General features: G+C 39.1%; 1 long non-coding RNA gene across 2 annotated transcripts in view; it reads right to left on the reverse strand.

Annotated features, from left to right (window-relative positions):
* LOC111768308 (uncharacterized) overlaps positions 1-14,408 on the reverse strand; it is a 45,526-nt gene that overhangs the window by 182 nt on the left and 30,936 nt on the right. Inside the window, exons 4-6 of one of the 2 annotated variants that reach the window (XR_011427244.1) lie at positions 9,536-9,666; positions 9,338-9,411; positions 3,037-3,126 (exon numbers count right to left, since the gene is read on the reverse strand). This is a non-coding gene — a long non-coding RNA (uncharacterized lncRNA). The remainder of the gene's footprint in view (positions 1-3,036; positions 3,127-9,337; positions 9,412-9,535; positions 9,667-14,408) is intronic. The other variant, XR_011427243.1, reaches the window with a different exon arrangement.

Raw genomic sequence — 14,408 nt, forward strand, 5'->3', positions numbered from 1 at the left:
TGCAAGCAAAACAGAAGGCAGGAGAGTCAATGGACCATTCATGGAAGAGAGATTTTTTTGGTGATGCTAAATCTTAGGCTGTTGGGGGCAGAGAGCACTTTTCTTTTTCACTTCTGAAATAGAAAAGTGCTCATGAAGACTGACCAAAAGACATCCTGATTAAGGAGAAATGACTGACAATTTTAATTTGAAAGTTCACCTGCAGTGCTTTCAAATTATAGAAATATATGTTCACACAGCTCCTATATGGGGTTTGTCTATAATACTGTAAGACTGATTTCATGAAACACAAGAAAATCTCATCATGTTACTCCACATGGGGACACTGAGTAATGTGTCTCAGTTACTCCTGAATCAAGGTAAATGTTAACAAATGTCCCTGTCTCCTAAAGGGGCTAATTGAAATTGGGCTCAATCTTTAGTCCTCAAAATACTCAGAGGAAAAGACAGCAACTGTATCTATTGTGGCAGAGCCTTTAAGTGGTTGTCTAAAAACCTAGTTTATCAGAAATGGTTTTTAATTTTAACATCCAAAAACCCTGCTTTTGTGAATGGGCAAAAATAAACTAACGAAAGATAAGGAGTTACGTAATATCAAAGCTAGTAGGTTGTTTTTAGAGAAAATTTTTCAGTTAATTTATACAGCGTTCACTATTTCCTAGCTATTTTATAATATAGACGTTGCTCCTAGAACATAAAAGAAAAATAATAATAGTAGTAACAATGATAATATAGTAGCAGGCAACAATTTTAGCACAGTCACTCTCTGCCAGGAACGGAGCCAGCGACTTGACTTACAGTATGCCATCTAATCTTTAGAACATTCCTGTGAAGTAAGTATTTTTAGCCCTGTTTTTTTTTTTATAAAAGAAGAAACTGAGGTAATTCCTCTTGGCCATGGTTGTAAACTAGCTAATGGCAGAGCCAGGATTCTGCTCCGGGCCACCCTGCCAAGCCAATGGCTCTAACCACTGTGCTATGCTGCCTCTTCCTAAATAATGTTAGACTGTTTCTCTGTTTAAAATGATCGGGACTGAATTCTTGTTGGAAAAGAAAGATTGAGAGGGAAGGAGTAGAACAAAGAAGGAAGAAAAGGAGGAAAGAGAGAAGAAAGAGAAACAGAGAGAAGCGAGGAAACGGAGTGAGACTGGGAAAAGCCAACTAAAGCAAGAACCTCATTTTTTTTTTTGGTGCTCCTGTAACACTCACTACGCCCCTTTCATCACACTATCTTATTACTTTTTTTCCTGGGTCCATCTTTCTGCTAGATTGTAAGCTCCATGAGGGCAGGAACCATGTCTTGCCTAGTATATAGATATACTATCTATAGTATTATAGACAAGCCCTATATAGTGCTGCCTTGTGTATCCCCCATGGCTAGCACGGAAGCAGCAAATAAATGAGTACATGAAATACGACAATAGATTTTCTTTCTCCTCATGGCTTGAATATTTCACTTTTCAACTAGCTGTTTTCTTGCTCTCTGTGGCCTCTAAAAGAAATGTACAAACGCCTAAGACTACGAGGACACAACAACCTGCACATTTACAGTCACAAATTGTTTAGGTCTAAATAATATGATCTTGCGGTTGCCATTGTCATGGGCCTCATAACTATGACCACTGGAGTCCCGTACTCTAACGCTGTCCTAATTTTTTATTCATCTCCCACTCTGAAAATTTAAAATAAAGGATAGAGTTCTTCTGCCTTTTTGAACTTCAATAGGCTATTGCCTCATTTCATACTACCAATCAAGAAATCATGGGTTTCAACACATTAACATTTGCTCCACATTCAAATTTGTAGAAATACGTATTTCTTTCACAAATTAAAATAACCTGGCAGTTAAAAAGTGTGTCAAGTATGTGGCCTTTATATGCTGAGTTTATTTTGCCTATATACTTCATCAGATACCTGCTTTGTCCTGAAATCTTTATTAAAAGTTTTTTTATTTTTTTCTATTTTCACCTTTGCAGTTCTTTTTTTTTTTTTTTTTCCTTTCCTCTCTTTTCCCAAGCCCTTTGCTTTTTTGATTAAAGCTGAAATTTTTGTCCTTATTCTCAGATTCCTCTTTCTCTCACTGGTCAGAAAGAGAGTTTTCCTTTGTGCTAGAATTATTCTCGGGACCCACGGAATGAAGGCTCAGCACAAAATAAACTCCAGTTCAGAAAAAAAAACGTGTTGTTTGAAGAGGATAGCTTTGGAAAGTTCACTGAGCTCAGGACGGAATAAACAGAACTGGAACTAACTTGGAAGCAAGAATATTCTCAGAGCGAGCAGCCAAGCTGGTAGCCGGAGCAAAACAGAACGTCCTGAACATCTATTTTGTTTTCATTTCAGGAATTAAGAACACCTTAGTCCTCACTGATTGTTTTGATCTGGGTAGTCCGTTTGGAGTTTTGCTAAACCCAGAGAAAATTGGGACAACTTGGATAAAATGTGAAATGCAAAGAGTTTACTTAATATTTAAAAGAAAGAATAAAACAGAAAGAGGAGAGGAAAAGAGAGAGGTAGAGAAGAGAGAGGTAACTTTGAAAGTTTTAAAAAATCAGATAAAATGCAATTTATTCTGAATATTTTTGACACTAGTCACCCTATAATTGCCATTGCTGCAAGGTGTCTCAATTACGATAGTACAATGTGGCTGTTTAAATGCCTCTACATTTGTCTGAAGAGGAAAAAAAGCCACAACATTGTCTATTAAGTGTCAAAAAGCCTTTTCTTTAACTATAGAGGGCTTGGACAGAACTCAGGAAATACTTCAGCTGGAAAAGAAATGTTAAAAGCTACCCTTCAAGCTATTGGAAAACCTATTATCAAATGTTAAAGCCCTTAAAAAAAAATCCATGAGTGTCCCTAACATGATTACATATCTTTGTTTAGCAAAGGTTGATCATCATTGATAACCAAAGATGAAATAACAATGGATGCAATCTAACTGCTAATTAGGAACCACGATGCTTAAATTAAGAAACTCAAGGAGAGCAGGTATCTGATTACATCCGTTCTCTCCAGGCTGGAACCACATTTACTTACAGAAAATGCAGTACATGTTGCTCTTTATCACATCTCTAAGTCGTAATGTCAGCACTTTGGACGCTGGTAGCTGTCACTGTGTGTGAGAACCTAAGAAGGAGGGGGAAAAACAGCATAACTTTCCTTCAGAAGAAAAACAGTGTTGAAAATATACATAGTGTATATGCATATGTAGACAACCTTTCACTTATTTCTCTCGGTTCATAGGACATAATGAGAATTAATTAGCACATTCCTAAATCATTAGCCCCAATTTCCTCTCTAATGTGTGCATCTACGCATAACTGAAGATTTTGTAAAGAAAGGAGACAGAAACCAGAGCGCTGGGGTCAGAGGCAAATGCACAGATGTACATATAAATGGATGTTCTGTGATTGTGTCTCTTTGTGATGTATAATCACAAATGATTTTGATTCAACCCCTTCACTAGGAGCTATCCCTTTTTTTTTTCTGTTCTAAATACAGTAACTGCAAGCCCCCTAAATTCATCTCTTACAGACTTTGAAGATTTAAAAATTTCTCCAAAATGCCACATGTCAGTCAAAAAAGAAAATGATTGGCTTTTAAAATTATAATTTAAAGCACATTGACTAGAAGGTATGTTTTCATTAAAATTTAACCCCTTTTAAGCTCATGCCTCTGGGGTTTTGGGGAACATACTGAAAACTTGGGTTTTTACCTGCATATCCTTCTGAGAAAAAAGAGCTACAAAATAAAAAGCACGGAATTACAATGAACAGTAGCCCACGTTAATGTAAGGCCACGTCCTTCAGTACACACCTCAATATGGTAGTGACTGCTCATTGCATTTGAAATACACAGAAAAGTCAAGAGTTTGTCATTTCCCTCTGTAAATGTTTAGAAATGAAATCTAACAGGTAAGCTTTTAAGTCCTACGTGTATGGGAACCTTATTTTTTTTGATGGAATAATTTTATAACCTCTGAGGGGAGTCATTTTCCATATAGTGTAACTTTTTTGTACTATGGAAAAATCATTCTTGCATCATGGTAATATGCCATTAAAGCATGAATTATTTTAAAAGAGTTGACTATTCGGCAAAGTAATCCCCAAATATAACAATGCCAAACAACAAAGCAATTGATTGTTCAAAACATTTTACTTTCCTTTTTCTTTATACCAGCATGAAAAAGAGCTACCTTTAGGTGGTCACACAAATTCATAGATGTGATAAAATTTCACAGAACTATACACAACAGTAGTATGCATCTGAAAACTGATGAAATCCATGTAAGGACTATAGTCCTGCTAATAGTATTTTGTGAAAGTCAGTTTCCCACTTTAGATCTGCACTGTTACATAAAATGTTACCATTGCGGGAAGCTGGGTTAAGGGTATAGGGTACCTCTCGACTGTTCTTACAGCTTCTTATATATCCACAATTATTTCAAAAAAAAGTAAAAAAGGACACAAAAAACTTCTAAATGAGTTTTGTAAGTCTGAATTCCCAGACACTGTGTTGAATTTTCACAATGCAAGGAATCGAACAGATTCTCACTAAAATTCGGATCTACGACTTTTAGAAAAATTTCTGAAAGGTTCAAAACACATCCTTCAACTGACTCAGATTAAAGTCTGACATAAGCATTATCATTCTCAAAGTCCTCAACAAGACCATTTCTCTAACTTTCTTGGATGGCCTTATACACCTTCTTTGCCCCAATCTTTATAGCTACCCACCACTCCAGGGAGAAACAATGTCTTCTTCATATCATAGCATAGAGTTTAGTGGTTAAGAGCCTATGTTCAAATTGCTGCTCTGACACAACCTACGAGAACTTAGTCAAGGTGCTTAACCTCTCAGAGCCTCAGTTTGCTAATCTGCAAAATAGGCATAATATTATAACAGTATTTACTGCATTGGTTTACTGTGAGGATTAAGTGAAGCAATGGGTGCTAAGTGCCTGGCACATGGTAAGCACTGTATCAATGTCAGTTGTGACCTAGGGTAGTGCTTTGTACATACTTCTACCAGAGTGAGTGAGTGAAGTGTGAGGATGGAAGCCAGAACCACACAGACCTCCCTTTAAAGGCTGGCCCCTCCTCTTGTTAACTACACGATCTGACCTTTCTCCAAGCCACGGTTTCCTTGTCTATAAAAAAGAATATTGATGTAGTGCCTGGCATATGGTAAGCGACCAGCACCAGGCAATTTCATTAATGTTGCATTTACCACATCATAAATATTTCTGATAACTCTCTCTGTTTTGCTGCACTGTGAGATCCTGAAAGGCAGAAATCAAGTATTATGCCATTTCTCTATCTCCTCCACAGAAGAGATGCTCTGCAAACATTTGTTAAACTGTAATTTTCAAAAAGTTAATGAATGAAAAATAAAACATTAAAACTAACAGTTTGAACCACATCACAAAGGCCCGTTGGAGTGTAAGTGACATTACAGAGCCACGCTGTTGCTGAGAATTTTCCTTTTTCGATTGTGGGGTCTCTTTTAAGTAGTCAGAAATTGAATTTGTAACAGTAACCCTCAAGGAGAGTTGTAAGATTCTGGGTTCCTAAGCAGAGGAGACATTCTTCACTAATCCTTGCTGTGAAAACCCAAATACTGGAGTGACTAAGTAGGTGCGAGATATGCCTGTGAAGGACACCACAAATAAATAGCAATGCCTTACTTGTCTTTATTAACATATTCCAATGTGCTTTCGGTTAAATATAACAGATGCCCACAGTAATAGCCTTGGATGCTGCAGTCCTCTATGACAACCCTTATTCCTGTGCTCTCACCTCAGCGTCATAAAGGGGTCTTGCCATAATCCTGAAGGCATTTCAAGGACTGCAATATAGTATTCAGGAAATAGTTGGTTTTCTATCCTAAGTACTTATTGACTGTGACTTGAGAAACCCTCATCCCGGTAAATCTAGCACCATAATAATTCAATATTTTTTCTCCAAAACAAAACCATTAGCATTTTATTAGAAGAAATATTTCATCTCTCTCTCTCTCTCTATTTAAACACGCCACAGATGTAGCACTCTGCGTGGGTTGTTAGAAAGTCAAAGAATATAATTTCTTGATTAATTGCCATACACAGGATCCAAGTTATGCACAATTTTGGTAGTTAACCCCACCACCTCCCACAAGCAGTTACTGCTAAACCTTCCAAATAAGCACATTTATGATAAATCACTTGGAGCCGTTTAAGTGGATCAGGCCTTAAGTTATTCCTTGGGATGGATCCTGTCATTTTCAATGTGCACGAACTACAGGAGAGAAATTCCACTGTAAACCTCGGCCGCAGTATCTGCGTTTCCCTCGCAGGCTTCAGGGAGTCTCAGTCAATATTTCTTATCTTATTTTTAAATATCTTGTGGTCTCAGAAATGGTTGGTGATTCAGAAATTACATCAAGAGTCTAAAGATAGACTCCGGGCTTATGACTTCAATAAATGCAGCAGTTCTATAACAGGAAAAGAAAACGCCTGTTGGTTTTAAGACTATTGGGAATCAAAGAAGTATTCCGAGTTGGGCCGGTTTGAGTGGCTCTCTCCAAAACCAGGTTACCTCCTCTCCTCAACCATCCATCTACTTAAGTGGGTGCATGAATATAAATCACAAGGACCCCTAGATATTGATACGATGCTGAATTCTAAGCGATGGAGACCTTTTTAGAGGCTTCTTTTCCCCACCACAAAATTGTTTTGTGACACAGTTTCCATATTGGGTATTTCACCAATGAAGTAACTGATTTGCCCAAGACAACGGGCTGACAGCAGCAAAGGCAGGGGGACAAGGTCAGTCTCACGTGCCTCTGGAAGATTCTCCTTTCTGCCGTCCTACCTCAATGAGTTACTCATCCCACGTTTTTATAAGGCAGTCTTTGGCACGAACATTCTTTGCAGGTGACCCAATATTTCTCCACCATGCTCCTCCCTTTCCAGTACAAGCAAAACTATAAAAAGCATCTCATCTTATTTCACACAAGATTAGGCCACCAATGTATAAAAGTTCCCTCTCGCCTTTAGGGCCAATTCAGACCCACAGACATCTTCATTTCTCTGAAAGTTTATCTTTTAAGATTAGAGATGTGTTTCCCTAAAACTGAATTTATTTGGGACTTATCCAGATAACTCTCCCTTCTTTAGTTCCAAAAGCGTGAGGAGATACGAGAATTCTGTTGTGAATGGCAGTCAATTAATCGTGACTTTCTAGAAAAGAAAAAACAACACTCATTGTTACCCTTATCTTGAATCTTACACCCTTGTAATTTAGGGTCAATATCAGCTCATTTAAAATGAATAAAATTATATTTATTTTTAATATTTTCCTTAGTTTATATTATCTAAATGTCCTGTACTAAGCATGTAGCGCTTCTGCAATTAAAAATGTACTTTAAAATGAATTTGATGAAATGCTATATATATATATTTTCTTTTTAAAATAGAAAATACCATAAGGACGTCTCCCAAAAGCCTGTGCCAACTTTTGTTTGCTTTGATTTTTTTGTTTGTCTTTTTAGGTTTTGTTTTTGTTTTTTAAGTTTCCCCAACCACCTTGGTTTGTCTTATTACTAGACTACAATCCATTCAATAACTGACTACTGAAAACGGTTTCAGTGAATACACAAAATGAGAATGAAGGAGGAAAAAAAACATGAACAAAACTGTCCTCTAAGTTTTCCTACACATATCCTATAATTTTCCAGTTGGCTTAACCACTCAACATATTTAAATAACCAACCAACATATTTATTTAACATTCGGCAGATGGACATGATAGCAACATCATGATTTTCAGATGTATTTATAACGGCAAGGTTTTCGTCGTGCCAGGATCACAACAGGTTCGTAAGGTAAAGCTGCCCGTACCTGCTGTTTCTTCAGTGTGGGAGCAACGCTCCACCTAAACGTGTCCACTCAGATTAACTTAAATCCCTGACATTACAGTGGAAATCAAATCATTCTCTTCAATCTATTTTTTACCCACAGCCTAAAAGAGACTGTTTTACATGTTAATAGTAATCTGATGTGCTTGTGTAAATCTGATATAAATCTGATACTCTGTTTGGAAATGATGCTAATTTAGTTTAAAATGGAGATTACATTTCAACTTGTAAAAGAGCAGGAGGAATATTAGCATTCATGGCTGTTATATCATTTCCCCTTACACTACGCAAGTGTTACTCAAAATCTTTTCTGAGCCTCTTTGTCCAAAGATTTCCCATTCTTCCTATAAGAAAAAGGACTCCTCTATTTAACTACAAGTTAAGCAGGTGGTACAGACCCTTGAAAAAAGATTAACAACAACATTATAAATGCATTTTTGAAGAAACATTTAAAGTTACAATGTAATAAACTGAACAGAATGTCATAAGAATGTCAAACTGGGCACAGTAAAAATAAATGTTATTCCCAAGGAAAATAAAAAGTCTGTGTATTTATGTAACATTCAGCAGATGGACGTGATATTAATATAGGGTTTTCAGTTGTACTTTTATAGCTACTAGATTTTCTTGCCTAACTTGGCAACCAGAGCAACCATTTGAGTTTTGGATTTGGACAATACTGCAACAGATGTCCAGACCAATAAAATAAATTCCTTAAGGGCTATGCTTAATTTGTGTAATTGATCAATTTTGGTTACATAGGCCTCAGCTCACCAGCATGCAACTGCCTTCCACAAAAGCTTTGCTGTTGGGATTTCATTCCATATGTTCCAAGGGTTTATGGACTCTCTCTCTGACAGCACTGCAGATACATCAGGGCCTGTGGTGACACCTGTTGGCAACTAGCGGTGAAAAACAACAACTGGTAAAGTGGATGGTTCTGGGGCAGAGTTTCTGAATGTCAGCACTGTTGACATTTTGGGCCAATTCTGTGCTGTAGGGAGACTGTCCTGGGTATTGTAGGATGTTTAGCAGCATCCCTGGCCTCTACCCACTAGATACCAATAGCGTTCTCTTCCCAACCCCTAGTTGTGACAACCAAAATCTCTCTAGATGGTGCCAATGTCCCCTGGGTGACAACATCAGCCCAGGTGAGAACGGCAATGGAGCTGCAGTGGAGTGGATGCTTCTGGAAGAGCCACATATCGGAATGGCTTAAGATTTCTCACATTTTTTTTAAAGCAAAACACAAAACCCTTTTTAGCTCCTTGCCTTGAAGTCTCTCAATCGAATAATACTTTCACAGACTACTCACAGAAACTTTGGCCCGACAGAGGGTATCTGTAATACACGTGCTGGAATACCGCTTCATCACCGCATTCAGGCGGGTGGTAATTAAGACATGGATTTTGAAACCCAACTCTCAATGTTCATCACTCACCTATTAAACTTGCCAGAGTTGCTATGTTAATTATCTCCCCGTATCCTTGATTTAGCATAATAACGGCCTGCAGCCTGTGACAGAAATTAAAGGAAAGACCAGTGACCTCCTTTGTGATTGTGCTAATAACTACACGATAATAAATTAGTTTTCAATTTTCAGAAGACTTTACATGGTAGAAAAAAATGGAGCAAGTACATGATACACAAACTTGATAGGAGATGGCTGATCGGCACCAACTTTGAGTGTTCTGTTTAAATTAGTTTCCAATCGACGTAAACAAGAAATTTAAGTGGACTGCAATGTTATTTGCCTGGGTCAGTTCATTCCTGAAAACAAAAATAATGAGAAGATGACGTCAGTTTGGATTTTACGCCAGATATTTTAGGAATAAAAGCCTAGTCATGTGACTTTTTCAGGCATAGAGAAAACTTTGACACACATACACTGGACATACACCATGCATACATGCACCACGTGCAAAAGATTTTTCCAGTCAGACATGTTGACGTGAAGGATTCATACTAATATCAGAATGAAAACAGGCACAGGAAAATGACTCATCAGTAGCAAAGAAGTGCATGACTTCTTGGCGTGTTTTGTGCCTTTCTTACATCTGCTCCTGCCTCTAACGGCTTTCCTCCCTTGGCTGACAAAACACAAATAAGAACGTACAGGAAGCACGGCCCTACTCTGATGTACAATAATATTTAGCTAATTAGAAGAATCCTTCGGCTCATTATGTTAGGCAGTAGGAAGTAAGAAATTACATGAAAGATGACACTTGCTAAGCCCTAGGATGGTGTCAAAGCTGAATTGCCATCACTTTCTTCTATTTCTTTATAGACTTGGTCGGATGGCAATTTCGTCCCTTTAAAATTAGTTTTGACTTTCAGAGGGAACGATCCCTTGAACACTGCACCATCTTCTGGCCAAATGCTGAACTACAAGTTCTTAATTAAAGTGTCAAGTCCCAGTTTCCTGAGAATGTCTACTGGATTAGGACTTGGGATAGCTTATTAGTCCTATCTTAAGATAGCACAATAGATAAGATAAGAAACACGAAACATTTTCCTTCTGATTAAACACAAAGGGACTGGAACTCTGCTCTAAGACAGCTTTGTGCTTCACAGTCTTGGATAGTTTTTTACCCCACAAATATTCGTAGAAAGCCGTGTACATGTTTGGCACTTAGAATATGCTGATTGGGGCCCAAAGAGGTGTAAAACATGGTCCTGGCCCTCTGAAACCTCACAGCCTCGTCATATAATTATGAACTGTAAAGTGAGTGAGTTCTGAACAGCCCAGACAAGAAGCAGAGTAGGAATTTGAGGAGAGACCTGAGAACCAACCTTGTTGGAAAAGATTTATTGTAGACAGTGGGCCTTGAATCATGATGAAGAATAATGATGTTGATGCTAATGATGCTTAAAATATGCCAGGCACTGTGCTAAGCCCCTTACAAATATTAACTTAATTAGTCCTCAAAACAACCTCATCTTGCTGATGAGCGTCCCAGCAACCCAGTGGAAGAGATTAAGACTCAAGCTCGGTTTAGTCTGACTCACAGCTCATGTTCCGAACCACCCTGTGGTACTGTCTCCCATGAGAAGGATTAGATTACCAGAAAGGAGGACAGACAGGTTTCCAGAGGAATGAGATGAGTTTAGCAAAAGAGTGGAAGAAGGCAGGTGTGCTGGCAGCTCTAGGATTTCCCTGTAGGAGGGACTTAGGATGGAAATCTGTTTGTGGGGAAGGGATATCTCAGGGGCTTACATGTTTGAAGCTGTGTTTGCAGAGGAGGCATACAGACCAGACGCCTGCCTAGATAAAGAGGAGCCAATGGGCATCTTGGGAAGGGCTAACTTCCCAAGACACCCACAGCTGCTGCCACTGAGAATATGTGCTACCTACTCAAAGAACAAGGAAACCCATGGGGGTAAATAGCTAAGTAGTTCAGAGGGCAAGCAGAGGAAACAGGATTTGAAAAGCAGGTTGGAAAAAGACAAACACGTTCAGAAAGTTACCAAGAAAATGGGGATCCCAAAGAAATGAATGGTAATCGGTAGGTTCGATCACTCACATAATCATTCATTCATTCAGCAAAATAATTGAGTTACAGGACAAAGGATCATGGGCGGTGGCAGGATCAAGTGAAGATTTTGCAAGTTAGCGGAGACTTGTGTATATCCACAGCAGAAGAAAGTCAGTCTGGAGAGAGTAATGGGAGATGCTAAGCAAATAAGGCCCAACTGAGGAAGTACAGGTGGAAGGAATGTGCTAATGGGCAGAGGTTGAGGCGACCTGTCTCCAGAAAGCTCCCTCCAAAGACATGTAAGTGATGCAACCATAACCTAAAACAGGGGTTGCGAACTCAGATTCCAGGCAAGTAAAGTAAATGTGTGTGGTGGGCCGGCCAGGTGAAATTTAATAGGGAGTGGTGGGTTGTGACAACCTGGAGACGTCATGCCCTGTCTAAAGGTGGCAGCTGAGCCTTAGCTCAGGCTGCAGCAAGGCAACTATGAGATCTCAAAACTGCCAGATGCTCTGATATTTCAAGAGGAGCTAAAAAGATGGGTTTCTATATGCAGGCTCTCGATGTGTATGTTGTTAGAAATTTTAAAGAATTTTAAAACACTATGTGGGCCAAACAAAACACATCTGTAGTCCAGATGGGGCCTGCATGTTGTCAGTTTAGGACCTCTGGCTTAGAAGAAACATGTTAGCATGAGCCCCAGACCCGGTCATGGCTCTTGGCTCCTGAGCTCACCAGCGAGGCGGTCCAAACTGGAGGTCTTGCCAACATCTCAACCACAATGTGCCCAAACCCAAATTGATTTTATTTTCCCCAAAAGCCCTCTTCTTGCCATGCCTGTTTCTCATGAATGCCAGGGCTGCTGCCAAGTCCTCACCTTTGCAATGGCCTTCCCTCTTTCCTTCTCCTAACCTTTCCATAAGCCACATCCTAAAGCCATGGCTTCTGTAGCGTCTCGGTATACATCCTTCTTTGTTTCCTATCTCCATTGTCATCATCCTTAGTTTAAACTCCCATGACTTCCAATCTAGATAATTTCCCACCTCCACTCATTCCCTGTTCCTCTCATCCTACACATGTTGTAGACTCATCTTTCTAAAAGACAGTTCATTTTTGCCACCTGCTTCAGCCCCAACCTGGAAACTTGAAATGCCTTTCCCCATTGCTTATTAAAATAAGTACAAACAACTTCAGCTGAGCTGCATCCATGATTCTTTACAATAAGACATTTTTAACCTAACATTTCTTTCCAGCTGAAATGCCCTTCCACATCTGTACATATCCTAAGCTTTTGCCCTTGTGAACTACCCAGTTTCCCAAACTCAGCCCAAGTTTTCATATATCTAAATCAGAGTTTCTCATCCTCAGCGTTATTGACCTTTGGGGCCAGATAATTCTTTGTGGGGGAGTGGGGAGAGGCGCTGTCCCATTCATTGTAGGATGTTTAGCAGAATCCCTGGCCTCTACCCACTAGACGCCAGTAGCACCTCCTCCCAGTTTGTGACCACTAAATAGGAAGTGATGGAAACAATTGAGCCCTCATAATATCTTTCCCAGGACAACCTTCAAATAAACTTAAACTCTCTAGATAGTCACCAATAGTAGCAGAAAAGTTTGCTTAGAAATGGCCAAAGTGGCAGAGGAAGGTTGGACACTCATCAAAAGTTATTAGATATGAATTCTACTGCTCATAACCAGAGTCAGCTCATCTCTCGACTTTTTCATGTGATCCAAGCACTTCCCCCAGAAGGTTTTGCCTGCCTGACTCCCATGTTATGGCCAATTCCTTTGCTCTGGGCTGTCACAGCGCAGACTTTGTAACTGCTTGTTTAATGTTGGTTTATTCTCTACGCTGTACCATCCATGAGGGAGCAAACCTTGTGTATCATACTCACAGCTGTATCCCCAGCCTAGCACAGTGCCTCACATAGAGAGGGCACTTAATATGCTGGCAAAGAAAGATAAACCTTGCAATAATAGAGTGATTTCCGCCACATCTAATTCTCACCAAACCGCAATTCTCTTATTCCTTTCAAACACAGCTCGAGATCAGCCATCTCCATGAAGACATCCTTGACTAATGCCAACAGACAATGGTGGTTCTCTGCTTATGAATTTACACAGCACCTCCCCGTGTCTTGTTACTCATGATTTCCCATACAGCAGATCTTTACTACCAATGAAATTCTAGAACTTCAACAAAGTCTATCTTTGACTTTTTTATTATCACCCTTAATAATGAATATACAGTTGGCAATTCTAAATATTTGTAGGAGAAATGAATAACTGATTGTGTCATTCACTAAAACAGCTGAAAAGCCCTCTGTAACCAAATTGGACCTTGGAAACCAAATTTTGAATTTATGATCTCTGTCTAAAATGCTTACCTAATGTTCTTTTCCTGTATTTTAAAATTGAATTTGTATTGATTCAAGTTCAATCGTTATTTATTTGTACAATAAACATGTCACCTTACAAATAATACATAGAAAAACCTTCTAGCCAGCACACATTTTTATCATCTCACAAGTTCACAGTCTGGTGTAATGAGTTCTTTATTAAAAAACTAGAGACCTGTGAATTTAAGCGGGTCATTTAACCTCCTGGTTTCCTCAATCTATAAAATGGGTACATTAAAATCTGCCTGCTGGCAAGGACAGTGACAATTCCTGTCAGCTTAGGGTTTGGAGTGCTGCAGACCAGATTTAAATCTGTATGCTATCTCAGGACAGCTGTGTGCTCTTAGTCAATTATTTATTCTCTCTACCTTGGTTTCTTTAAATGTAAAATGAGATTTAAAATAAAACGTACCTATTGTGAGAAGTATATGACAGTATATACAGTCGTTGGTAAGTAGTAAGTTGTTCACTGAATGGAGGTCCTCTATTATTATAGAGAGCAGATGAGACCATGTAATTGGAAAAGAACTTTGGACAAGAATAGTTCCTACGGGGGCCGGCTCAGTGGCGAAGCAGTTAAGTTCCCACATTCCGCTTCAGGGGCCAGGATTCGCCGGTTCGGATCCCGGGTGTGGAC

Source organism: Equus caballus, chromosome 16 (genome assembly GCF_041296265.1).
Source record: "Equus caballus isolate H_3958 breed thoroughbred chromosome 16, TB-T2T, whole genome shotgun sequence".
Classification (NCBI taxonomy): Eukaryota; Metazoa; Chordata; class Mammalia; order Perissodactyla; family Equidae; genus Equus; species Equus caballus.